Source organism: Python bivittatus, unplaced genomic scaffold, assembly GCF_059951505.1.
Source record: "Python bivittatus isolate LINGU-HERP-01145 unplaced genomic scaffold, Pbiv_v1 ctg000050_np1212, whole genome shotgun sequence".
Taxonomy (NCBI): domain Eukaryota; kingdom Metazoa; phylum Chordata; class Lepidosauria; order Squamata; family Pythonidae; genus Python; species Python bivittatus.
In genome coordinates, this window is record NW_028277033.1 from 5,134,377 (window position 1) to 5,162,256 (window position 27,880).

Sequence of the window (27,880 nt, forward strand, 5' to 3'; positions counted from 1 at the left end):
TTCTTTCCCTCTGGCCTTTAGAAAGGGTTATGAGCAGGTGCTGAAAACGGCACTGAAGTGAGGTAGTTTTACTCATTAATAAAGTTAGAGGATAGGTAGGTTTGGAGTTTTATAATTCTCTAAGCACTTTTTTCATCATGTATTGTGGTGTGTATTGATCTTATTCCTTTCGTGTACTATTAATTGCTGTTTAGACCACAGTCCATTTTTGGTTTGTTGGTTGGTTTGTCATACGGTAGCAGATTTTGTTACCTCAAGCTCAGAGGCCAGAGCCCTGATTTAATGCAGCTCTTTGTATTCTCCTGGGCTGCAGCAGCTGATGATACTGTGAAGACTTGCCAGGACTAGACACTTCTTGGAGAAAGTAGGTGGGAGCTCTGTTCCCAGACTAGGCACTTCCCCAGTTAGTATTGTTGGAAAACTACTGTGGGTAACTTCTAGTTTATCTTGCTCCAGCGCACTCCCAGTCCGTCCCTACAACCAGATTAGAGCAGGCACACACGCTCCTCAGTTCAGCTAGCCAAAAATATTGCTTGATTTTTACTTATTAAACATTAATAGACATTGAATATTGCACTGAATATTGAATATTGCCATTGCACTGATGATGTTACCTAGCTGGGTAAGAAACGTCTGCAAGCAGACAACCAAGCTTAGGGAGCACCAAGGACTCCACAGCTCAACCCTGAGAGGAGATACTCTCTTCTGTTGGAAACATTGAATACGTTTACTGGCAAAACAGGCTAAAAGATAGGCAAAGCAGGGGAAGAGACAGAGAGAGAGAGAGAGAGATGAACAACAGGCAGGAATTTATATTATCTATACCTCTATCAAAAAGACAGAATTTTCCAGAGATGCTGGAAACAATCCCATGGATAATTAGCACAGAGAGTCCAAAAGGAGTGACCTTTGGTTATTCCAGCCTTAACCCTTTTTATGTACATAATAATGGGAGAATAAAGATGGAAAGTGGGATACCAAGTGATCCCTCCTCTATTCTGCACCGCTAAAGAAACCATTTGCTAGATGGGTTAGATGTATCCAGCAAGCATGACTGTGTGCTCTAGAACCAAGTTGGCTATTTGGCTGAGTGGATTAAGCGTGTTGCGGGAACAAAACATTCATTAAAGATGTTATTTCTGAGTTTCTTTCAATACTGTGCATTATTGTTGCACAGTGCAAGGAGATAAGTGATCAGCCATCCTTTACTTCTAGTTTTGTGCAGGTAGATGAGACCAGATGTTTGTTGTGTCCCTTGCGAGCCATAATTTGTGGCTGGTTGGTTAAAGTTGGGTTTAAAGCAGGTTATACTTTATTTATTTGAATACTTTATACGGCCACCCATTTCACAGCAGTGACTCTGGGCAGAGTTCAAAGATTAAAAACCCATTTCCATTCATCTCTGTCTGTCCATCTACAGCCTGATACACAACGCAAGGGGAAAGCTGGGCTGCTGGAATGTCTTCCTGTTCCAGCAGAAGCATTTCTTCCCTCTACATTTTCACCAAGCTTCTTGTGCCTTTTGAGAGGGTTGTGCCCTCTACTAGGAAACACACCACTAGAGAGAAGGAAATCTGGATTTCACTTGCAGTTGCGATAATGCTTTGATGAATAGCCAAACTGCCTTTGTAAAAGAAAATCAAACATATTTCCAGGAGGAAAAATGCTGTTTCTAAAGGGCTGGTGTCTCAGGGAATAAAAAAAATGCAGAGCCTGAATAACAAAAATATGTTATAAACATGCAAGGCTTGTCAGTATAGATCATGTCACGTCCGCGAGGCTCTGATAAATGCAACCCCAGCAAGAGCCAGAGGAAAATCTTTCATTCCAAATGGTTCTCTTGCAATAATCCAGCATCAGAGTCCATAGTGGCTAAAGCTATTTTGAGAGTCTGCTTTGTTTGCTAACATAATCATCATCTCAGTTTATAAATATTTGCTCTGTTAATTGTAATTATTCCTAATCCTCTTTTGGCTTAAAAGCAAAAGATTGCTCCGAAAGAAGAGAAGCCCCTAAGGTGAATCTTTAGAAGCAGAAAGGGTAACTAATTCAATTGGACAAGAATGAGTTTGGTTTCAGGTTGTGATAGTCCCTTTGGACGATTGATAGAAGCACCTAGACCAACGGGGGCAGGAAATGTTTGGGTTGAAGTTCCACTGAAGCTGCTTCTTGTCTCTTCCCTGACTCACAGATACATTTCATCAGATCATGTTGCTTGAAAGCAAAATGGTGGGCTTTCTGCTGTTGGAAGCAGATATATCATACTTCCTCTGAGAGCATGACGGTCAGATGGAATGAAGGGGTCTTTCAAGACAATGAACATTTTCCCCTACCGTAGTCAGTACTTACATGCTACTTGCCACACTATCATTTTGTGAGGAATTGTTCCAAAGTTTCTATTCCCCAGTTCTGTTTTCTTCCTGTATCCCAGAATATGAAGTTCTTCCTCAGAAACCTATCTCATTCCTGCAGTAGCACCATTCCTCCTCAGGAAAGTGGTTGGTGACCTAATCTAGTTATCAGCAGAAAAGTCATACACTTCCACATTGGGAATTTAATGAATTGCTTGGGACATTTCAGACAGTGACCAATCATTTTCGTATCTCCTATTCAGCAGGTGCATTTTCCTTCCTTCCTTCCTTCCTTCCTTCCTTCCTTCCTTCCTTCCTTCCTTCCTTCCTTCCTTCCTTCCTTCCTTCCTTCCTAAAAATTGTGGTACTGATTTTTTTTTAATGAAACAATTTGGAAACTTGCAGCTTTTACACATGAGGAATGACAAAAGGATATTGTCACTCATTTAAGCATTCATTTTGTTCCCAGACTAGGCCTCTATACTGTTTATGGTGGTGCTACTTTACTGGGATCCAAAGGGGACCAATGATTTATAAGACATCTGCATATAAGAAGCTCAACTTTGCATAAACGTGCTCAATGATGCAGTTGCATGCGTTCCAGAATTCAGAAATTCTGGGATCTACAACAAATACTTTCCCTAATTAGGCGCCCTGATAAAAATGGGTGATTTTCTGTGATTCCCAGCCCAGCCCCACTCTCCAAAGCAAACAAGTGGGGAGCTTTTATGAGGACTTGTTTCTTGCATGTGGGGGAAGGAGGTCCTGCAACCTGAACAGCCTGCAAACACCAGATGTGTCCAGGCTCCAGCTGAGGAGAGGGAAACCATTTGCTAGATGTCTGTGTTGCTGAATACCACCTACTGTGTTTATATCTGGAAATGGGTGGGTGGCAATTTACAATGGTAAACAAAACTAAGGGAAAAAATGGGGAAAAAATGACATTGCTTTGGGGAGTGTACAGAGCTAGCCTTCCTCACAGCTACAGTTAGTAAAAATACTGTCTGAGAATATGCATAATAGGTGCAATTTCTGCACTGGCTTTTAAAACTGGCTGTATTATCACTGAACCCCTGACTTGAAAATCACATGGCTCGATTCCACCAACCATCATACCATACTTGTGGAATATAGACGAAAACTTAAACAAGAGAAGTCAACGTTATTAGAAGTGGGCAATGTGGCATATCTGTCCCTTCTTTTCCTTTGTTGCTATTGCAGCCTAGCTGTACCTTCATTCATAAGCCACCAGCGCAGCGAGTCACATTCTTGCTGCCTGCGATTGTCATTGGGGCAAGCCACGATGGTTCTGTGCCATTCATGCCTCAATTTCCCTTTCTGAAGGGGAGCACAGCAGCACCTTATGTATTCAGGCATTCCTGTCCTTTTTCGTTCAAAAGGTACATGTAGCCAGACCTCGGTCAGGTGTCTTCTCTGCAAGAGGTGATGGCCATGGCTTCTGCTCTCCAGAATCCAATCCCTGGCAGCATCTAACATGCCAGGTGAGGAGAGCCGCTGAATCTAGCCCTCAAACTAGGTTCAGTTCCACACCTCTTTACTAGTTAAGGCAGAGCATTTACACCTGAAATGTAGGCAAGTATTTGAAGGTTTGAAGGCAAGCAGAAATTTGTGACACAGATTTCAGAGGGGAGGGTGGTGGCATGGCTGTTTTAGAATAGGGCACATTTTGGTGAAGCTTGTCTTTGCAGAAGATGGGATACTGAACAGCCTGGAAGATAAATGCAGTGGCATTTTCTTGCAGCACTTACTGATTTGGGAGATAGTGGCAAGAGTTTTGCCTGTTTCGGCTTTTAGGGGGAAGGTTTTCCTGATCTGCTGGAGAACTCCCTCCATCCTTCATTCCCCCCACCCCCTTCTTCCATCCTGTTGACCAGGCTCTTTTTGACACAGGTTTGCCACTCTTCTGGAAGATCACAAGACCCATGTTCAGTAAAAGTCTGAGTGACACCTCATCAGAACAGAGACCCCACATGCCAACAACCTCCCACCCAAGCAGTGTGAAAGGTGGAGAAATGCTCTATCCTAGGCCCACAGTTACATAATCCCACCCCATCACTTATCAAAGAGAGCCATTTCTGGTTGTTTTAGCAGATTATGCTGTGGGTGGGGAAACAGTCACCATTAAAAATTGTCCAGCATTAAAGCTGTAAGGACAGCATGAACTGTCTGTCTTATTATTGCTACTGGAACAGAACAAATTAGATCAGCAACTTTTCTGCTAGAGGAATGCACATCAATGCAGCCATTTGGCTGTGCCCTGAGCTTCTGAATGGGATGATTCTGAGTCCCTTTCTTCACGCCCTTAAAGGCTCTGCAGAAGTTACAAGTAGTGCAAAAAAAACCTTCTGAGCTGCTATCAGGAACGTTACTGAGAAACTGCATCTCTCTGGTTTTCAGAGACCTTCACTGGCTGCCAAAAGAATGCCAGTCTTACTTGAAGATGTTTGTGATGACATGTAAAGCTCTGAAGAATTTGGAATCTTGATAATTGAAGGAAGGCAGACCACCTTTATATTGCTGTGATATAAACTGTGTGGTGATGTCCATGTAGACACCAGAGATCAAGTTCCACTTCAAGATGTCTTTACCTTTATCTACAACCCCACCTCCTTACTTACGTATCTATTGTGCTGTTCCCTTTCAGGACAAGCAGCATTATGCAGAATGCAGGAAAGGAGTAAGAAATAGCCAGCAAAATAAATTAAAAGCATCAGCTATGAAGAAAAGAGAAGGAAATATCAGATGGGACCATAGATATTGGTCTCCACCATCCACCAAGGCTTTGGTCAGTTGAGAATTTCACATGATGCACAGAAGGAGAAGACTAGGTTACCAGCCAGCTACTCTAGTCCTTTCTCACTCACCTTGTGTACCCAAGGAGACTGATTCCTGCAGATTCACCTTGGTGTAGAGTGAAGACATGGCCATGAAGCCAAGTTCTTGGATCCCAACACCCATCTCTGAGTCTTAAATCACCACTGGATTCTGGTGTTAGGCACTTTGCATAATGTTGCTTATCCCAAAAGAGATTAATCTGGTGGTTATTTGTGTGTGGATTGTGGATTTTGGCGCTACGCAGTGTCTTGCTCCGCTGCAATAGGATTGCTTAAAAAAAATAAATAAAACAGAACCAGTGTCTTTGCTGCCTGATTGGAGGTGCAACTTCCTTGTTATATCGACAGGTTTCATCTGAAGATTAAAACAATCTTTCATCTTGAGAAGGAACCTGTTGATATAACAAGAAGGGCACAGCGTTTTCTCTAGGCTGTCAGGTTTTGGAAGTTGAAACCCCAGAAATCTTTTCCGTAGAACCTTGGAAAAAATACAAGTTAACCTGGATACAAGATCCAGTACAATAGAAGGCATCTTTCTATATATTTATTAAATCATGAGGCTGTGAGATATATAAGTACCTTGTCTGTGTGTGTATGTGTATTACACATATTGTATAGTATTATATATATGCACTCTGTCTCTCCCTCTTGTAGTATTGCACAGACTCAACTTTGATTTAATGTCAGTTTATAGCTACCAAGAGAACCAAATGCTTTGCTTGCTTCCCACTCCCCTCTGCCACCTCTTAGGAGCTGATTTTTATCCGTTTCATTTTATACAGACCTTTTAAAAATGCTGAGACGATAATGCATTCTGGTGCAAAAAACCTGACTTCTACTAAATCAATGAATAGCAAGCCAGACTGCTTTCAGGTCGTTGGCATTGTTACAAGGTTAACTGAAGGCTAAGGGAACAGATCAGATACTGAGTTTGCCAACTCCAGCAAGGAAAGCAGAGAGGCAGATACTCCGCATTATAAGTGGATGTTAGTAGTTTGTTGGCTATAAATGAATTCTGACCTTTGCTGCAGTAAGGTACAGCTATATTACCTAATTTACTATGTAGGAGAACCCCTTTTAGTCAACAAGAGGGAAATACTGCATTCATTTGTAATTGGGTCTCGGTCGCCAAGGGTGGATTAACTCCTGCGCTAAGTATGCAGCAGCATATTGAATGGCAAAAGTAATAAGCGTGTCTCAAAAAGTTAAGGTAAGGCTCTGAAAATAGATGGTTTCTTTTTCTTCCTTTCTTCCTTTTCCAGTTCAGTCATTCAGAGATCATTTCCATGGTTTAGCCTCAAGGCAGCAAGAATAGTTAATGATGTGAATGTTGTCCACTCCTTAGTTTAGAAGCAGGGGTATTTACCCTTCACCTAAACAACAAAGATTCAGTGAAACTTGAATGTGTTACAAATTTATCACATGGCATAATTTCCCTTACCTTGCAAATGTGAGGTAGGGGTGTGTGTGTGTATGTGTGTGTGTGTGGAGTAAAAGGATCTATTCAGGTTATTAAAACTTGGCCTCCAACCACTGAAAATCCTATTCTCCTGGGTTCTGAGATTTCAGCAGTCTCAAACTTAATCTGCAGAATCGTAAAGCAGGAGCCTCCAATCTTTGATGGCTTGAGAGAGGGTGGCACATTTAGGCAACAAGGACAGAGCAATGCTACCTACATAAGTGAGGGCAGGATTTTCTGCATTTTCCTTTATTTTAAAGCAGATTTGTTTGTTCAGTTATGTTAAGTCTACTGTAGGGCTTATGCAATCTGTGTGTGTGTGTGTGTGTGTTGGTCAAAACAGTGGGAAACCATGCTACCATTTTTCAGCAATTGTGGTTGCTGGGAACCCTGGGATGCCTTTGTCATAAAGATCTGGGTTGTTCTTGTTGTTTTCAGAGCAATATGAGTTTCTGAGACAAACTGGATTCTGCTGTTCCATAGAATGTGGGCTGATATGCAGCCATAACTGTTTCAGTAAGTCTGGCACTTTTCATCTTCAGCTCAACTCTTCCAAACCTTTGGGCGCAAATGTAACTAGAAGTGTTATGGATAAAATTTGGTAATTATGAAAGAGGGATTTCAATCCACTCCAGCTACCACTTCTGAACAATTAGTCTTTCCTGAAATAGTTCTGATTATTCAGTTCCTCATTCCAAGAACCAAAACCTGGAGAATAAAGTAATGACTTCCCAAAGAGCAGGAGTTGGTCAGCCCTGATAAGATCTCAGAAAACCTGCCACACCTGTTTGCCCTACCACTGGTGAGAATTCAGTACTGTATCCAAGGTCCAGATATATTTTGCTTGGCTGTACTCTAGCCAAGTCCACACCTTAGCGGCCAAGATTTTGCTCCATCAAAATGTCCCTTTCCTTATCAGAAACCTATCTATGGTGATTCTTCCTATTGCAGTAAAGGTAAAGAAACCTTTGAGTTAAACTCAAGCCCTGATGACCACATGGATACAACCATACAGTTTTCTTGGCAACATTATGGAAGTGGTTTGCCAGCACCTTGTTTTTGAACTTCCCAGTGTAGCCTACAGCCCTGAGGTTCAGGGTATTCCCTACCCTGTTTAACTTCCAAGCCTGATCAAAGTTAGGCAGAAGCTGCTTCCCGCTGTACTCCTTTTGAGGATAACTCAGTATAACTCATCTGACTGATCAAGGCTTGGGTAGGATATACAGCAAGTTATGTATGATGGGCAGCTCATTTTAGCTGATAGGAGAATGCTAGTTAAAAAATGAGAGAGAGAGAGAAAGAAAAGCTATTCAGTCCATTCTATCTGAAGACTTGTTACTTAAACTGGAATTTCAGCTGGGATGAGATGACATGGCTGCATCGTCCATGGCAGCTTGCTTAAGGCTGTAGGTGATTCATCTCTGCCTCTCTGCATGTGAGAAGACCCATCTACGATGTGGACATCCAGCTGCCTTCCAGGAAGCTTATTTTATTGGCCATCGCTTTTAGAATTAAGTTTCAGAAGTCATACAAATAATTGCATCACTGGAGGATAAACTTGAATAGGCTTTTTTTTCCCTTTTAAAAATAGTTTTAACTTGTGAGTTAGAATCTGTTTCTGAGAGCTATTTTTTTTTCCTGTGGTGAAGCAACTTTTTTTGTTTAATTTGAAAATTAATGGTGGCGTGAATGTGTTTTTGAATTTCTGTCTGAGCATTCGCATGGATCCATACCTCACTGTTCCTTCAGATCCAAGTCCAAAAGTTCACCTTTTCCCACAAAGTTATTGACAAGTATTACATGTAGCCTAGATCTGTCTGCTCGGAATAAAATCTTATTTAGTGCAATGGGACTATATCGCAGGTGAAGGAAACCTCACCTCCATCTAAATCTCTGTTTGCATTATCTGTCCCTGATGTTTCCTATTTTTCCTCTTGCTTCCCTCTTGTGGGCCTGAGAAATCTGGTTCTTCTTTTGGTCTGGTTTCTCCATAAAACATCATTGAGGATTAATGAGATAATATGTAGGTATAAATGAATTAATATATAATTGGGATCATTTTTGCAACATGTATTCCAGTAATAAAAAGTTCAGGTGTTCCGCTTTATTCTTGGTGAGCTTTACTTTTAAGATGAAGGAGCTTGGCTTAGTTCTTGAGTATGTACCCAGTCAGTTGTTATTTAAGCAATCCATTTAAATTTATCCAGCTAGGGAATGAATATATACATATACATACGTACACACACACACACACATACATGCTAGGGAGCATATATAAAAGTAATTACTTTTGTATAGTGAATTAGCTATGTTGTGAGCATATTGCTCCAGGAAATCTAGCTAAATTGTTCAAGAGCTAAGGGTTTAATTGGCTAATCTAGAAATAGCGTTTCTGAAGAAAACACAAATCTTGATTCAGCAAAGCACAGCAATTTTATAAGAGCTAAGTAAATAGCCTTTTCCTTGGGTTCTTTTATAATACATGAACATCAGTTGTGACATGCTTCTACTGCCTTAGAATTAATCAGGTTAGATATTTATTTTCACTGAATTGCTACTGTATAACCTAACTGTGTTATCTTAATTTGGGAGGATTCACTGAACAGAACTCACATGGCTGGTGGAAAAGTAAATGACATCAGACTCACTGCTTAGGATTCTGATTCTGGTTCTTTGATCTGCAGGTTTTGCAGTCAAGGGTGTGTGCATTTATTGCTGGGGGAAAACAAAATGTGGTATCAGGAAAAGCAACAATAAAGGAAGCCTTTTCCAAATTTGGTTTAATCAGTTATTAGCTAGAGGCTAAAAGAATGCAGCAGGTAATTAAACAGATTCGTTCTGGTCTGAGAATATAAACAGGGGGTTCTTTTGGAGATCAACATTAGAATGATTGCAAAGAGAAAATCCTAGTATTCTTATAGAGGAGGAGGGGGAAGGGGCTATTCTAGCCAGTGATTTGCAAGTATTTACATTCCCTGTCTCTGATTCTTAGGCTGTGGTCTGAGGACCCCCAGTGGTCTTTTATGCATTTCCAAATGTTTCCTTGGACATGGATAAAAATAAAAATGGTAATCTGAAATGCTGAAGAGCCAAAGATTGGATTACAACAACAACTAACAAGTCTTATTATATGCCAAAGAGGCAAGTCTTGTTCTATCTCCTCTCCAACGGTATTTACAAAATATCAGTAAAAAGGAATAATCAGATCCCTACCTTCTTTAAGATAAAAAAAGACAGAAATGTTCTTCAAGAAAAGCTGTCAGTAAATGGTTCTTGCTGGCTGGCTGGCTGGGTGGCTTATAAATTCCTTTAGTTGCATCTCAGTATAACTGAGATAATGCATCTCAGCATTGGAAAGCAGAAAGAAAATACTTTTAAATTTATTTATTTATTTACTTATGTAAATGTATTGGCCACCCAACTCCAGTAGGCTCTTTAGAAGCCCTTTGGAATTGTTGTCCTGGCCAAAATGGCTTCTCTGAGCTTCTGTGGGTGGGGGAAGGTGTAAGGACTGAAGATTGTGAGGTGGGAGCCAGTGGTTCTCAGACAAGACAGACTAGCTTTGTAAACATTGACCAGATGTCTTCCAGTCTTAAGGTCAGGAAGAGAGCAGCCAACTTTTTGTTGATTGAAACAGACAGGAAGGAAAGTCCTAAAATGTAAACCTTGCAGCAGGGTTATGTATAAGGCTGGTTTCTGTGTACTGCCGGATGCTGATCTACTATGGCTACATGGTTTCTGTCTTCTCTGCCATAAAAGCAAGTTATGTAGAAATGTTGTATCTTTGAAGCTTCAGGTTCCTGAATACGCCATAGAGCGTCCAGAGAATTGATTTGTTTTCCGATGCCTGGGATGAAACCTGATAGGTGGGAGGCTCTAAACAAATCAGTTGTTCTGAATTAATTAAGATTCATGGGCTTTATTTGTTGAAAACATGGGTGGTGGAAATTCCCACAATATACTCAAGGCCAGGGGTCCTCTGTAACATTATGTGTGCAGGTCATGTTGATTTTAATGGATCTGTTTTATGGAGATACCACATTCTGGATATTTCTGAGAAGCATTTTTGCCCATTTCTGGATATCTGAATAAATATAATTTCTTTAATCTGTGAGAATTGAAAATTATGTTGGGTAGCCAGAAAAACTTTTCCAAATTAGAAGTGGTCTAATCTTCTCCTTTCTCTGCTCCCTTATGTAAATTATTTCATATATATATATACACATATACATACAGACATACAGTTCTCTTTTCCCCATCTTCCTTCCAGGAATCCAGGGTAGCAAATATAACACTCGTCTGTGGAAAAAAGAAAAAAATTGGGCTGAGTGGGAATGACTGCTTAAAGACGCCTAGTGAGCTTTCATGGGTGAAGATGGATTTGAATCTGGGTCTGCTTCCTCAAATAATTATATTAGAACTTGACCCTTCCTTTGCTGGAGGGACCTACAGAATAATGATGAATCCAATTCTTGTTGCAACTCTTTTTTAACATGGTGCTACAACACAGAAAAAGAGGGTTCTCCAGCACTGAAGATCAAAAGCATTAGAAAAGGTCCCTTGATACCAAAGAAAAAAATAAGACATTCTTTGTACAGATCACACAAACTTCATTATGATTCCTATCAGCAGGAGACTCTGATGGTAAGGCAAAGGTATTTACATTTATAATACGCAAGGGATAAACATATCTGTGTTTCCTTTGAAGAGAGGAAGGGTATGTATGTCATTCTTCATTAAGGTTTATAATGGACCTAAATCTTTATTTATATATTTATTTGCATGAACACACAATATTGCTAACTCATCTGCAGTTAATTTATATTGAAAACAACAATGTTTCTGAAGAAGTTGGAAACAAGATACAATCTTCTCCTTTTATCCAAAGAGTCTATAAATGGAGGATAAGACTGTCAACAGCTATTAGCCATGATACTTAAACAGAATGTCATGGGTTGCCAGATGCAAGCTATTTCTGAATACTTGAATGCTGAGGGGCAAACAAGAAGACTCTGGACTGAATAGGTTCCCTAAATGTTCAAGTGTTATTATTTGGTTTGATGGAAGATATGAAAATCTTATTTGTGATGTGATCAGGCCACCCATGCAACTTTCATATCCTTGTGCATGGGTTATCTACACATGCAAATGTTTACTTGATACTACAGTCATGAGTATTAATGAGGGAACTAAATAGTTTTCATTTCTTGTGTGTGTGTATGTAATGCAAATAGCACACAAATAAAATCATAATTAAAGACTTGAGCAACAGGTATTTATCTAAAGAAAACAAGGCAATTACAGTTATAAACAATTGAAAAAGTGACCAATCTAGGCCCAGAGTTTTTTTCTAGATTACAATCTTTAATCGGTATTTTGGAAACCGTATAAATCTTTGCTTCTTTCAAAGCTCCTGGGATGTTTAAATAAAAATAAAAATCTGTCAACTTTGAAAGACCTTGTTTTGCACAAAACAACGGTTTCCCACTTGAACTGATTCAGTTGCAAAACACTTTGCATTCCCCATATAGCAGTATTACAGAATGAGTAAAGTAACAAATTTTTAATAGCCACTTCTTTCAAACGTTCAGAATAAAGTTTGCCTTCTAGTGTTAGGTTTAAATAATATTAGCTTCTGTCTCTAATTACAATCATCATTTTATATCTATCTCTTGTATAAATCAGTTCAAATTGCCTTTCTTTTTCTTTTTGGATTATGGTCTGTTTTTCCATAGATGTTGTTGATAAACTAATCACAGTAAGTGATTTGACAGTTTCATAGAGTTCCATAAAATGTGCTGGTAACTGCATGGTTCCTGGTTTTTCCCAGCATCTAACTTGTCTTCACTTTTAATGGAATTATTTGTTTACATGAATACTAGATTTATAAAATAGATGCTAAATTCAGATAGTCATTGTTCGATTCCAATACTCAAATAATTGAAAAGCCTTGCTGTATTGGGTCCTGTTGATGCCAGCTCTCTGACTGTTGAACATTCAATTAAATTAGTTGTGGCAGTAGCCACACAAGATTGTGGGGACTGTAGTTGTGTTGGAGAGGAGATGACATCCTAGGTTGCCACAGTCAACAGTAGACCCCTTAGGCCAAAATAGGTCCAAAACTTTCAACCTTGTAAGGTTTTGAAGACCAACCTCTTTTACTCAGGTTTCCTTCTAATGGGTTGGGATGGATTGCAGGATTAGTGAGCCGTGAGTTCATCCAGGAGTTCAGGGTCATCCCAGCTAGCAGTACAGGAAGATTGACCATTTTGGCAAGTGGGAGAGAAGCAGTATACAGAAGACCATATTGACTTCATTTACAGGCAGAGGATATAAAGTATAACCTAAATAAACAATCAAATATATTTAAAAAGAATGCTCCAGAGGAGAGGAAATCTGTGAAATAAGAGATTTGGAAGAAGAGACAATGGTAGGTCACAGAACATCCCAAACTAACCTCCATCACAAATCCGATTTAGATTTAGTATCTCCTGCAGTTACGTTCATAAATTCCTCAATGTTCAGTCTGGAAATCAGCAGAAAGAAACTTCTGGTGACTATCTGAGCCCAGTCTTTATATAACAGTGTGTCTGTCCAACAACGTTGAAATTTGTTCCATCTGAGTATCCTACTGTTTGATCATAGAACAATTTTAGATATGTTTCTTACTTGTACTCAGTTTTCATTACCATTGATAGGATTATAGACGTTTTGGGATTTTGTTTTAATCTTACAGTTTGTATGTTTGACATTTATTTGTATACCTTGGACCCCCCTCTGTAAACCATGAACTAGTGTGACTTGATATGCTGTTTATATCTTAGCAAGCACTTAGCAATAAATTCTAGGATACGCTGGGAGACTGAAATGGTAGAACAGTTAGAGAAATATCTACCCTTTCATTAAATTAGTCTTCTGTAATGTAAGTAAATTATCCAGTAACCATTCATGTGCAGCTCTCTGATAATATAGGTGTTTAAACAATAAAAGCAATTAAAATTGGAATGGAAGTTGAAACAATAAAGTCATTAGGGTGTTGTGACATAAAATTAAACCATCCCTACTGCTTGCAATATTATAGGCACACTATATAATACTGTTTGCTCAGAACATCCCACTCTCACACTTGCACACACAGTGCAAAACAAGTCAACATCATGCCCAAGTATTTACATTAGGGATTTAAAACAGCTTAGTGTATAGTGCTTATAAACCTGGCACAACTAAATGTATGTAGTATTGGACATTGTGCTTAAACATATTATTATTATGCTTCAGGAAACGTTAGATTATGGCATATAATGCAGGTCATTATGATGAATATTGACTTAGAGTATTTTTTAAGAGTTAGGTTTACCTTTTTATTAAATTTATATAAAATATTATATAAATGTATATACTAACATGTGGTACCTCAGCCCACTGATCCACAAACATATGGATTGAGTCAGTATGATGCAGGATTGTTCAGAATATTGTAAATTCTGGTGTCTCCATGTCAAAAAAAATATGAAGACATCGAAAACATGCGCAAAAGACAAACTAAGTAATTGGAGACTTGGAACAAGGTTTTATCCGGGTTTTTTTAGAAGGATGAGTAATGAGAGACATGAAAAACACTTATAGAATTACATATGGTATAAAGAGGATGGATAGAGTTCTTTTAATTCGCATCATAGTACTAGAATCCAGTCATTCAGTAAAATTAAATGGTGGGAGACTCAGGATAGACAAAACAGTATCTTTTTACACATAGCATTTATTGATATTTCAAATTTAGTCACCGCCAACTAGCATATAGTTCAACTGTGGAGTTTTGGATCTTAGCTTATGGTAACAACAATGTAGATCGTTTGAAAAAGAAAATTAGACAAATATCCTGGAAGATAAAGCTACTGAGGATGACTTGTTATGATGACAATACTGAATGTCCAAAAGCTGAACCACCTCTTCCCAGATAGTTATTATCAACTTTCAGTAGCATTTTGCTATGAAAATTGTCTTAGTCGTGATGGTGATTATTTGCAGATATTTTCTTCTAAATTCTTAGTCATTTGGCAAGCCAAACAATTATTGCCAATTAAATATGTAAACTTTTGAATTCAGTATGATTTTCAGCTCTGCTGTAGTTCTATACCGAGAATCAATTTTAACATTTCTAAAATCTTATTGTGGAGAACAGTCTTCCTACTCTATCTGAAAGAGGGGAAAAAATGTGGGTCGGGCTCTGTTAAGAAGCATGTTCTATGGCAATTTATTCTGGTTGTGTAAGTTGTCTTAAAAATTAAAAATGTGAGGTATGAAATAAAAAAGTAGGAGGGGAATAGAACTACAGATGTTCTCATTAGGGAGCCTGTTTTTTTATTTGTTTGTTTGTTGCTGAGCATACTGTGAGTAACAAACCCAAGTTATTCATCATTATGTGTCCTAAAGATTTCAGCTTGACAGATTCTTATGATTCTCAGTCCCCCACTGCTAGAAATAATATTTGTATGGAGCCAGAAAGTTTCAAGAACTGTCAGAGCCAACCACTCTCTTATCTTTACATCATCATTTATACATGGCCCTGTTGATATGACTAGTACAGCTGATAGCAGGACCTAGCTGACCTTGGTTGATCTGGAAAAGCTAGGCAGAGCCAGACCTGAGTAGTATTTGGATGAGAAAGCATGAAATCCCAAAGTGGTAGGATCAACTGGAAAGTCAAAAAAAAATCTCAGAAGAGCATGGACATGATCATGTAGTCATCAAGAGTCCAACTCGACTTAAAAGAGATTTTACTTAATTTATCAGCACGATCATTCTCTGATGTAATGAGCCTAGTCATTTGGAGTTGATTATTTGTGCAAGACAGATGGTTTTGATTGTTCTGTGAATTGACAATATTGTTTTTACCCATTATTTCTGTTGTTCAGTATCTATTTTATGAAGAGTGCTAAGGAAATAAAAATCAACCCCTCTTCCTTTAGTGCATACCTCTATGTAGTGTTATAAGCAAAGGAGATAAAGTGTGAATATCAAACATAATCCTGTTTGGGTTTAATTATAACAGTGGTTATCGAAAGGGTGAAGGGAATCCATTGAAAATCATGGCATCTGGGTTACTGTATGAGAAGAAGTACTCACACTTGCAAATCACCACTGGATATTATGTTAACTGAATATTTCATTTGAATGTGTGAACTAACCCAGATGTTCTGGAGCAGTGTTTGGCTTCCCCTTGATTGGCAGCAAAAATGTAAAAGTGTGACATCAATTACTCTTTCTAATATAGCACAGAAGAGAAAGTCCTAAATATGCATTTGACTCCTTCACTCTTCCTTAAGAAACATCTAATGTGAAAGCTCCAAACTTTTCCCTCATCTGGTTTATAAATGCAGCATTTATGAATGCAGTTAATTCTTTATGAATTTGTCTTTGAGCCAGTTTATGTCTTAAAATAACTGGTTCCTTCTTTTCTTCCAGTTTGAAGGCTGGGAATCATGTAAAGCACTACATATACCAGCATATTCTCCATCTGTTGAACCCACATGATATGCTAAATGCACTGTTAAGGTCACACTGATTACCAGATATGGGAAAACAAGAGATATTTATATCCGGTATTCAGAAGACAGGAAGATCACAGTATAGTATTCAATATTCAGTTGGAAAACAAGTGAAGCCGTGCATATTTTTAGGCATGGAAGTTTTTCAGTTCATGCACTTTTAACTGGGAGAGAGGAGCATTTCCAGAGGCCATGAATTAATCAAACCTTCACCTTTATTATGGTTACTGCCCAAAATTATGCACAGTTTTATGACAGAAAATAGAGTTTAGGATGGAAACTTCTGAACAAGTTACACAGAATAAGATAAATTAAATATAGTATAAATGAAAACATTAACATTCTAGGGAAGATCTAAAATACTTAAATCTCTAAGTTGCTGAATTACTAAATGAATAAAATATTAGGTTAATAAGATGCTGAGCTACTAATTTAGTAGTCCTAAAAGAATAGCATGCTAAGTTACTTATATTGTTAAGCTACTAAGCTACTGAATTACTAATTTAATAAAATATTAAAATATTTCAGATATAATATTGTTAATCAGTTTACTACAATTACAGGTCAATGCCAAATATTTAAAATTTCATAAAATCGGTGTAAAATTGAACAAGCAGGCTCTTTTGGGTCAGACTCTTCTGAGTTGCAACTGGCCATGACACCCTATCCAAAGGCGTGGGAGAACTTTAGCTAGATGTCAAATATCCCCATTGCTCCCTGGCCCAAGAGCAGTCAAGCTATAATTAGCTGTGTAGAAGGGAAAGCATTTTGAATTTAGATGTATTATTTTAACATGAAATTGGTGTTACTGTTCCCATGTCTTGCTTTTCTGCTAGTAGCTTGGACTGGGAGGAGGGTCTCTTAGACTGCTGATTAGAAAGAAGGGAAGTTTCGGTACAAGAATTCAAGCAGGAACTCTCTACCCTCAAATATTAAACCTATATACAGGCAAATTCAGGTGAGAAAATTCTGGCTCTTGTTTTCATGTTCTTTTGATGTAAAGAAGAGGAAGTTTCTCTCCTGTAAAGGGGACGTAGATAACAACTGTTGATTGCTTTAGAAAATGGCTACTAGGCCGGTCTCAATCTCAGAACCAGCTTTAATTCTGTGTGATGGGGCTGAGAAATGTCTGCAACTAGTAAACACAAAATTGGACAATATATTTATCTGATTGATACTTAACTTGATTTTTTTTTGCTCCAAAGGTTCTGACTTGAATGTCTATAAAATGTAATCTTGAGCAAACACCAGGTGAGAGAAATGAGCCGAACTCTGAAGCTTTTTGATTTCTCTCTTGCTTTCTAATAGCTTCCTGGTATATTACACAAAATTCAGTAAAAGGCATAGTGACATAGTTAGGAATAGATTTAGGTTTCTTGAAATGTCCTGCATTTGTGATGTAATTCTGCTAAGTAGTACTGATCTAATTTGTCCAGTTCTGAACTGAGCCATTGCAAAGACAAATGAATGCTAGTCAGGGTTTAAAATGTGTGAATTACTGAACGTATTTTATCAGTAAGTAATTATGTAGTCTATTTTAAGTATCTTTTTTTAAAAAAAGTCTTCCATTCCTACTTAAGAACTGGTGAAAGATGATAACATGTAGCAACAATAATAATAACAAAAGCTATTTTCTGCTTTTGCATAGTGAAAAAGCATATTTCTATCTTCTTTAGAAGAGCGTCTGAAACATAAGAGACAAAATCTCCCGTTTGGTTAATTTAAGCACTGCCATAATTGTGACTGAACGTAGCTGTGACATTCTCACCAGTAGCACCACACAAACCATGGTGTAACTGGTGGTACAGAAAATCCGATTAGGTTGGCCTGCATTCTGCAGAGCTGTTAAAGAAATCTCTTTCTTTCTGTTTTGCTCTGAAACTCATCTAAATGGAAAGCACATTGTCTTCATTATAGGCCAGTGTTGAATGAACAGGGTTTCCATGGCAACAGCCATCTGAGGCCTTGCTGATTTCAGGCCACTGAATGGGGTAGGCAAACCACAACAATAACATCAACAACAACAACAACAACAACAACAACAACAACACCATGAAAATTAAAAGAGAACAATTGCTATTCATCCAAACCAGGTTTAAGAACTGCAGATATTTTTAGCAAGAGGGAGGAAGAGAAGCATCCCTCAGAAGGATCCCTCAGATAAGGAGGCAGAATATAGAACTATCATCAGTTGTATCCTAGCACTATAGAATCAGAGGATTTTTTTAAATGTAAAATTTAGAGAAAACAGACCAGGGATATTGATGTGATTGACTCCAAACGGTCATAAAACTTGGTGAATCTTTTAGACAGAAGAAGGCATAATGTCTGGTGCCAGTTATGAAACGCAACTGGACAACTGTTTTCCCTTTCCTTCTCCTAAGCCAGCATATTGTGAAGGAAGAGAAGATAACTAGAGGGATTTTCTACTTTAGCTATTTTCCCTTTATTTCAATTGATTGTGCTTTATTATCTTATTGTTCTTTATTATATTATTCTTATTAAGTGCCTATTTTACACTGCAGGACATCCTCCAGTTTTTGTATAATTCCCACATCAAAAGGGTGGGAGATTGTGTTGGGATTTTCAGCAGTTGTGATCAAAAGGGGGTCTAAGGGGCAGAAAATGAAAGCTAGGCAGGGGTTGTACATCGGAAATCAAGTCCTAGATAATACTGCCAGCAACAAACATGGTTATGACTCTTTTTTTCCATTGATGAATAGGGAGCGGGGGTCACTTCACTAAGCAATAATTCCTGTGCGGTAGAGCCGTGTTGGGCAGTCCCATTTCCATTACTTAACATTAAGTCTTTCTACGATGTAGATGTTCCACACAAATGTAATCAACATGGTATGGTTCCACATCTGAAAACGGATTCTACAAATCAAGGTTCTGTATTGCTACATGGAGGGTACCTGTCATGCTGATGTTTTCCATCAGTATGGAAATGGAGGATGGGAGTGTTTGTATCTCCATCATGGGAAGGGCAATGCAGAATTATTTCTTTTGGCCCAAATTAGTCCCCTAAGGAAGCTTTTCTCCCTCCCTACATCTCTCCTTGTTCTAGCGGACAGTAGTTGATCTCTTCTTGATTGTTCCCTCATTTACTTAACAACATGTCAAGCATGTGTAAAACATGACTTCTGAGGTGGTAGCCCCCATCCTACAGAATTAATCATATTAAAGGACTTCCTAAGCCGCTTTTAAAAATTTTGATTTCCTGTTAAGACTTCATTTAGAAAAGACTTTAAAAATTCACCGCTGATGGTATAATATTCTCAGCCTTGAAAGAAGATCCCTACCATGTTCATCTGGCTCAGGATCCTTCAGGCAAGCCAGACTGGAAACAGGTAAACCAGTGTTGTCCAAACTTGGCCACTTTAAGATGAGTGGACTTCAACTCCCAGAATTCCCCAGCCAGCATGGCTGGCTGGGGAATTCTGGAAGTTGAAGTCCACTCATCTTAAAGTGGCCAAGTTTGGACAACACTGAGGTAAACAGATACTCAAAGATGCAAGAAATAGATCTGAGAAGTAGATGTATTGTAGAAAAGCTAAAGAAGACATAGTGAAAGAGTTCAAGTGACTGCTGTATATCAAACATAAGACCTATTTATAGTGAAAACAGGGTTCAGATTCCTGCACCTCTTTTTTTTTTTCTGTCCACACCTGTAATGGACTAGAAGTTCATTTCTTGTGGTCAGGAGGTAAGATTTCCACTTGTCTTTTGTCTTGATCAAAGATTAATCTAGTGTCAGGTTGTTGCTTGTGAACATCTGAACACTGGTTCTCACAAGGAGTGTGAGTGCTTAGGTTTACTTTTAAGCCATCGTTTTTACTGAGACAGTTTGGCAGAACAAATAGGCTTGTTGGGTTCAGTATGTGTCGATACGTTGATGCATATTGTTACGGGGTCAGTATGATTAATGCATGAAAAAGTTGTAGTGTTACAAGCATCACTGAAATGCCTTAGAGTTGTACAAGGGAATCATGGTGCACATGCGCCTCCCTCAATGGCATATACTGTAAAACATTTTACAAAAATTTATAATAAAAAAAAAGTGAATTTATACTTTTCTGAAGATGATAATGCAGATGTTGTGTTTTGATACTGTCTTACTTTGAAAAGACTGGCTTTCTTTGCATGAGTTCTCAGTCAGGGTTGTTAAGAGAATCATATTTAAATCTTTAATAACTTTCCTCACGTCTCTAAAGTCAAGGTGACAGGTGAGGCCTTAAATGAGAACATGGTCCCAGTATAATTCTGCATTTCAAGATCTGGAAGTAAGGCAAAATAAGCACTAAGATAATTTCTTTACTGTGTGTTTTAGTGTTTAATTTCTTCACTGTTTTAACATAGAATCCAGGAGTAGTCCTTCAGTCCCAGCATACCTGGGTGTCCATTAAAACTTCATGGGTGAAAAGAATCATACTGAAATCAAATGATGGCAACCTTGGGGAATACCCTGATCAGAAATAACTCCCAACATTTAGAATGAGCTCAGATGTATAGAATAAGTCCACCCGTTCAGTTTTGTGACTGCTTTCTTGCTGCTGGGATTGTAGCAGTAGGAAAGTTGAGTTTGTCGAGTACTTCAGAGGCAGTAATAAACACACAACAGTTGGAGTTTAGTTTGGACGGATGGATGATACGTTATACAGATCTACCTTGAAGGAATCGAAAGAAATGCATGGTGCCCAAAATGAAAGAGAAAAGTGATTAGGCAGTTTTGGGTGAATCTCTCTGTGTATAAATGAGAGAGTTAAATAAGTGCAGGAAATTCCACAAGAATAAGATTGGTGGGTGAGTGTGTAAGAACTTTGAGGCTGAAGTTGTCTTAGGTTGCTCTAGATGTAGGTGCATCTTTTGCTTTCCATGTAATGACACAAGAGTATTTCTATAGGTCATACATTAAAGGACAAATCTATAAAACTAGATCAAAGAAAAATACAGACACTCTGAGCCCTCAAGTATTTTTTTTTTCAGCCTACTGTGAATCCCTTCCCATTCCTGTGCTAGCATATTATCTCTGCTATGTCATAAGTAATTCTTCATATACCAATCAAAATGTAATTTATTTTCCACTGTGGACATAACAGAATTCTGTGCTTCTTACCTTTACATGTAGAGTTTTAACTCAGCAGTGAGACAAGGAGATGCAACGGATTGAGAAACATGTTGTCATATCAGTCGTTAGTATCTTGAGAATCAGAAACAAAAGTATTGTACTTAAGTCCTAGGTCATCTGTTATCTAGTATTACAAGAGGTTATCAAGAGGATCAAACCAGATCCCTGCATTCCACTCTGAAAAGCATCTGAGCAATTCTTTGAATTTTAGTAAAAAAAAAATCAAGAGGGATGGAGAAAGGAAGGAAGGAAGGAAGGAAGGAAAGGAGAATTGGGGGTAGGTGTGAGACTCTAAGTACCTAGGTGATTTGGTTGCTGTGATGATAATATAAACCATTTACGGTGACACTTCATGAGTTGTAGACAAGGTGCTTTTTTGAAAGACCAAGCATCTCCTTAATGATAGGCAAATTGTTGTCCTGGGAGACTTGTCTCAAAGATGGAATCTGTCAAGTTTTAATTAGTTTGCCTACCATATTTCACAGTCAGTATGTCTCTAGGAATGGGTGGGGGTGATGAATTATAATTAGTGGACAGCAACTAGTTCCATTTCTGTTCACTGACATAAACAATGATCAAATGCTTAGCAGCACTCTAATTAATGGAGAAGGAATGTTGTAGCTATTGCTACAAGACAAACTCAGTTGCATGTGTGTTTTTCTTTAACTGTTGAGCCAGATGTACAAGTAAGGTATAACTCTTCATTAGGGAGAAAACACTAAGCAACCTGAGCGTTTCATACTGCAGAGGTTTTGAGAAGGTTCTTCAAAAGCAGATTATATTGTATTGCAAAAATGTATTGGGCTGCAGTGCATGCAAACCAACAAACCGCAACAGCGACAATAAAAACCAACCTGGTTTGATCTGTGACATTTCCAGATAGGATTAGGAAAAGCCCTGTTTTGATACACCAGACCACAATTGAGCTAAATCATCCTACCATCTGATGTTCTTTTCAAGTGAAGACAAAGAGAGAGAAGCCCTCAAGATGTTGCCAGCTAAAAGATCCTAAGGCTGGAAAAGATCTCCATTTCTGGGACCTTGAAAAGTAGGGAGTGACTAAGCAAACCCAGCAACTTACCTGTGGTTATTATTTATAAGTTATATTCCACTTTTTAAGAATTGTTTAGCTGTAAGTGGCTTATAAGCTAAAGAATTTAAATAAAACATAATGTTATTTAAACACTGGAATGATAGAAGCTAAAAATAAATACTAATTTCTGATTCTGGCTTGTAAAGGGAGCAACAAGCCAAGAATCTGTTAGGATGTCCTGCAAAAAAGAATGAAAGTTTCCAAGTTTGTTTAGTTATTCCCCTTTGAATGGGCATGATCAATGATGTGGACCAGGATTCCCCAAGAGGTCAATATCGACCCCTAAGGGTCAATGGGACTATCCAGTATTATTATTATTATTATTATTATTATTATTATTATTATTATTATTCATAGCACTATTATTCAGCCCAAGAAACTCAGCGGGACAATTCAGGAATAGTTCAGTTACTTTATTAGCTTACACCTACTAGACAGAATCTCGCCAGACTAACTCTAACCCCCAATGACAACAACTGAACACTGAATTCCTTAGGGTGGTGCCAGTCTCATCCTCTTAGTTTTCACACGCTGAGCCTGCGGGCTGAGGATATGCTTGAGATTCCTCTCTGACTCCCTATGACCTTGGATCTCCTCACTCATGTCTTCCGTCACAGGTAGTCTTTATTACATTATTTTCATGTAATAAATGTTTGGGGGTCAATGAACAATCTGAAAGTTCATGAAGGGATGGGCTGAAGAGTTTGGGGAGTCTTGATGTGGACCAACACTCTTGCTTGATCTTGACATCTGAATTGGACCCTTCTGATTCTGGTGGAAACCCATAGGTGACATCATGTTACCGTAGAGAAAGATTTGTTCTTTTGGGCGACGGGGGAATATTAGAATTCTCATGTCTTTCAACTGCTTCCACATTAGTGGGGCCCATGTAAATTATTCGAACCATCTTCTCCTTCTAATGGCATGCTTAGCCTATCATGCAAATGATGCTCTGGCTGCAATCAATATCATTCACCTGCATTTGGGAGCAAAGCTAGAGCCGTTAAGACCACTGATGAGAATGAGACAATTCTAACCAAGTTGGCAATCCTTTCCATTACAGTGGCTTTTGACTTGGATTCATATAACGTTATGATCAAACAAGGGATGGGCTGACAAACCATTTTTTCCGCTGTCATTTTAAATCCACAACAAGCAAATCTTTGAAATCTCGAAACATAATGGACAATTAAAACTTGCTTAAAAACCATTTTCCATTGTATGCTGCAGTCTGTCCCAGTTCCCCTTATTGGCTCGCCCTTCTTTCATTCTAATATATTAAATCATCTCTTTGCCTTGCAATGACAACATGATCAATAGCACGGTGCTACCTGTCAGTTATGCAACAAGATTTCAGCTACAAATGCATGAGAGAAGAGGAAACTCCAGGGAATCTTACGGCCATGTTTACAGAAATCTGATTGAATCCTACGAGATGATACTGGCCCAGTATCTTCTTTCTGCCATTCCAGTCAGAGAGCTTTGGAAAACCTAAAAGGGCATGAAGCAGTAGCAGCCAGGACATGCTTGTATTGTCCCTGAACAGGTTGATTGAGCCATTACAGCCAATATTGTTCACAGACTTTTCCTCCATGTATCAGCCAAATACTTTTCAGAATCCTTCTGAGCTAGCAGCCATTACTCCATCATCCCTAACTTAGTTACGAATGAAAGCATTCTCTTTGCTCCTGTCTCATCAGTCAAGTCTATGGGATGACACTGGGAGGGAATGTATGTTTATGAGAAGGAAGACCAGAAATTGTCTCCATGCCCTTTGGAATTGTATAAGCCTGGATCATAGCCTTTATTTAATTTCCACTGACAGCAAGAGTAAAGTTTGCTTTCAGACAGGGATGGTTTTTTGAAAGCAGGCATAGGCAAATTTGTTTATTTATTTATCTATCAGGAGCATTTATTTATCTAGATTTATTTATCTAGGAGTGTCATTTCTGATCTGGTTGGGAAATTAATACCATTGGTGGCAGCTTGGATATTGCTAAATAAAGAGCAGCTCAGGAGATCACAGAAGCTTAAGAATTTCTCCAGGATGTTGAGATCAGAAGTGTTTGGGCTGTTCAAGAGAAAAGACAGGTGAAAAGTGTGAGAACACAGCACAAATGCAGGGAAAAAAATGATGGGAAAGAAGGGAATGCATCTTTTCCATTCATTTCCCTATTTAAAGCAAGCTTTAAGGTTTGTGTGTATGTTTTAAATGTTTACGAAAAGTTAAAAGCCATGAACTTCAAATGATTGCTTGAGAATTAAACTAGATGGCTAGGTGATTTGACTATTGGCCATGTGAACTTTTGGAATAGTCCCTCTGCTTGTAAGGACATGTACACTGTTGGATAAGACTGAGTTGTCGCTCTAGAAAGGAGCTTGTGGTTACTTTATTGATGCATCAGTTGTGCTCAGTGTGGTGAGGGAGTTAATGCTTTCTGTCAGTTATCTCCCCATGGGTAGTTCAGCAGAGGTTGGGGGTGGGGGAGAGAACCAAGGGTATATTGGCTAAATTTTCTCCTCTGATTATATTCATTCCAGAGACTTTGCTCACAGTTCTGAGGTTGGAAGAACCATATCTCCACAGTACATTGGTGATGTGGGTCAAGGGGAGAGTAGGGAGGAATGCTATGATCACAAGCTCCAACATGTTCTTGCTGAAGATAAAAATAAGGGAATGCCATCACTGTTACATCACTTTGTGATGACTTCCCTTTTCTTTCTTTAAAACTCTGCTGCTCTGAAGCATTTATTTATAGAAGTGAGAGTAAGAGTAGGACAAAAGTAGAATTTCTGTTGGTAAAATAGAAGAAAACAGAGAATAAAGAAGTAAGATTAAATGGAGTTGATCTATGCTTGCTTAGTTACTCATATAAACACTGTGGGTGGGAGAGAGAGAGAAATGGTTGGAAATTTGCCAGCGTCTATTTAAATTACAACCCAGTTTTTCCTTCCCTGATTCTCTGGATTTGTCACAGTGCCACACTCTAAGCCCATGTGCTACTCTGGCTTTTACTTACATGCCAAATGAAAGTTGAACTCATACAGGATTCCTGGTAAAGCTGTTTTTTTTTTTTTTCTTTAGCATGTTCTGTATCAATTATCCTTTTCCAGCACTGAACATGACCAATTCCCTTGGCCTTGCCTTCTAAGTCTTGGCTTCCAGTCCCCTGATATCTGGTTGCCATTCTTTGAATCTTGACCAGAACCGGACTCAGCACTTGAGGCCGGATCTAATTAACACAGAATGAGCCGTTACCTTCTACGATTTGGAAAATTCTATGGATGGCAGCCAATGTTTATATTAGCCTCTTTTGCAGCCCCATCACATTCCTGCCTTGTGTTCAGTTGGCAATCTACTACCATGTCCAAAGCTTTTTTACGCATGTTGCTACTCAGGTAATCCCTCATACTATACCTGCATATTTAATTTCTTTTGTTTTTATTGTCTTGTTCAGGTTTGGTGGTTTTCTGGAAGATGGTTTTATTGAATCAGTTTACTGAAATTATTTTTAAACTGTTTTGTATGCCATCCTGGGTTCCTTTGGGATGAAGAGTATTGGACATAATTCTTGAAGTAGGGTCTGAGCAATGCATAGTAAAGCACAACTATGACCTTCCATGACTTGAAAGCTGTCTTTTGATGCAACCTCAGATTGCGTTTGGCTATTTGCAGTCACATCCCCTGTTAGCTTATATTCAGTTTGCAGTCCATTAGTATTCTTACAACTTGTGAAAAAGTTCTTTTTCACAAGTACTACTACCAAGTCAGTATCCCCCACTCTATACTTGTGTATTTAAATTTAGTTTAAGTGGGAAAATGTTGCACTTGTCTCTCTTGAATTTCATTCCGTTACTGTCATTCCTCTCATCTTTAAGGGTTGGTTTGGAATTTCATTTATTCTATGTCTTCTGTGCCTTTATTCTTTGTCTTCTAGAATATTAGCTTTTCCACCCAGTTTGGGGTTATGCCCATAAGTGAGCAGCATTTCCTCCATCTTTTCGAGTCACTGAGAATTGGAGAATCTTGTGGCACCTGATTTTATACTTCATTCTGGTTGGAGAAGGAACCCTTGAGCACCACTGAGATATCTTCCTGTTGGGTGCAAGTGATGAGTTTTCTGACATCGGAATAGAAATTTAAGACCACAAACCCATTACCTAGTACATTCTGCTGTAAGTCCAACCCATATTTGATTGACATTTGAACCAAACATCCTCCTTTTATTTCTTTCCTGAAACTGTAGATCTTGCAGAATTGACAGAAAATCCATAGTATAATGTAAAGACAAAGTAGCGTCTCTTATGAGTCAAGCTTGACTCATGGTGAGTTCATGATTGTGGCAACAGTATGGAAGTGGATTGCCGTTGCTTTCTTTCTGAGCCCTACAGCCCTCAGATTTCCTGGTGGTGCCCCAACTAAGTACACACCAGATCCAAATCTGCTTAGCCTTTTGACATCAACCATGGTTAAACAAAATGGAACGCTGATAGCTGTGGGACGATCAGTGACCTATTTCCCAGTGGTTTGTAAATTTAACAGCCAATTCCACCCCAGACTGTAGCATTGCAAGGGTTCAATTATTTTGTTCGACAGTTCCCTGATGAAGGACGCACCGTAAAAGACTTTATGAATTGGTAGCATTGTATCCTACAGAAGCCTAGTTCTGTTGAAAGATACAAACTGCTCGTTTTAATTGCTTATTCAAATCATTCAAGTGATGTGGCTTGTTTTTTAGTAATACATCGTCTCTGTACTTGTGATGCATTGATTGCTGGATCGCAGATGTAACTGGTTATGGATGAATGACCTTTGGACGAGAGGCTGGTCTGGCTAACATTGGTGCCACATGCAATTCTGTGATTCGAAGAAATAACAGTAAGGAATCCAGCCACTGCCTTCAGTAGCGCCTTCACTGCCTTTTCTAGAGGGTGGATAATTAAGTAAAAGAAACAACGGCTTTGATTGTTTAGCAGTCGGCAATTAGTGCAAAGCTAACAACCAATATAATCTAGGGGGCCTTGATATGAATTGTGGGCTATTTAAGAGCAACAGTCACGCCAGGAGAAAATGAAACAGGGCAGCCCAGAATCGAATGGCAAATTAAGGGGCAGAAAGGTTGGGATGCCGAAGGTAAGGCAGGGCAGTGGCTTACCTGTTCCTGAGAATACCTTAGAGGTCTGCAGATCCTGAGAAGAAAGATTTGGGCGGAAGACCTGCAGTGGTGTTTGCTGATGATTTACAGCAGAGGAAGTTAGCACCACTACCAGCAAGCAGCGGCAGAATGTTTCAGTGGGTATTCTTACTTGGTGAAGGTGTATGTTGACACAGAAAAGCTCTTTCTGCCTGGGCGTGTGATGTTAGTCATATATAAAGAAAAAGATTAGGGTGCAAGTGTTGTAGATGTTGTAGGAAGCAAGATTAAGCAACGCTTGTTGTGCTTCT

At 38.7% G+C, this 27,880-nt stretch overlaps 1 protein-coding gene across 11 annotated transcripts in view; it reads left to right on the forward strand.

The window, feature by feature from the left end:
- ZMIZ1 (zinc finger MIZ-type containing 1) overlaps positions 1–27,880 on the forward strand; it is a 405,624-nt gene that overhangs the window by 202,435 nt on the left and 175,309 nt on the right. The gene's annotated exons all lie outside the window — the stretch shown is intronic.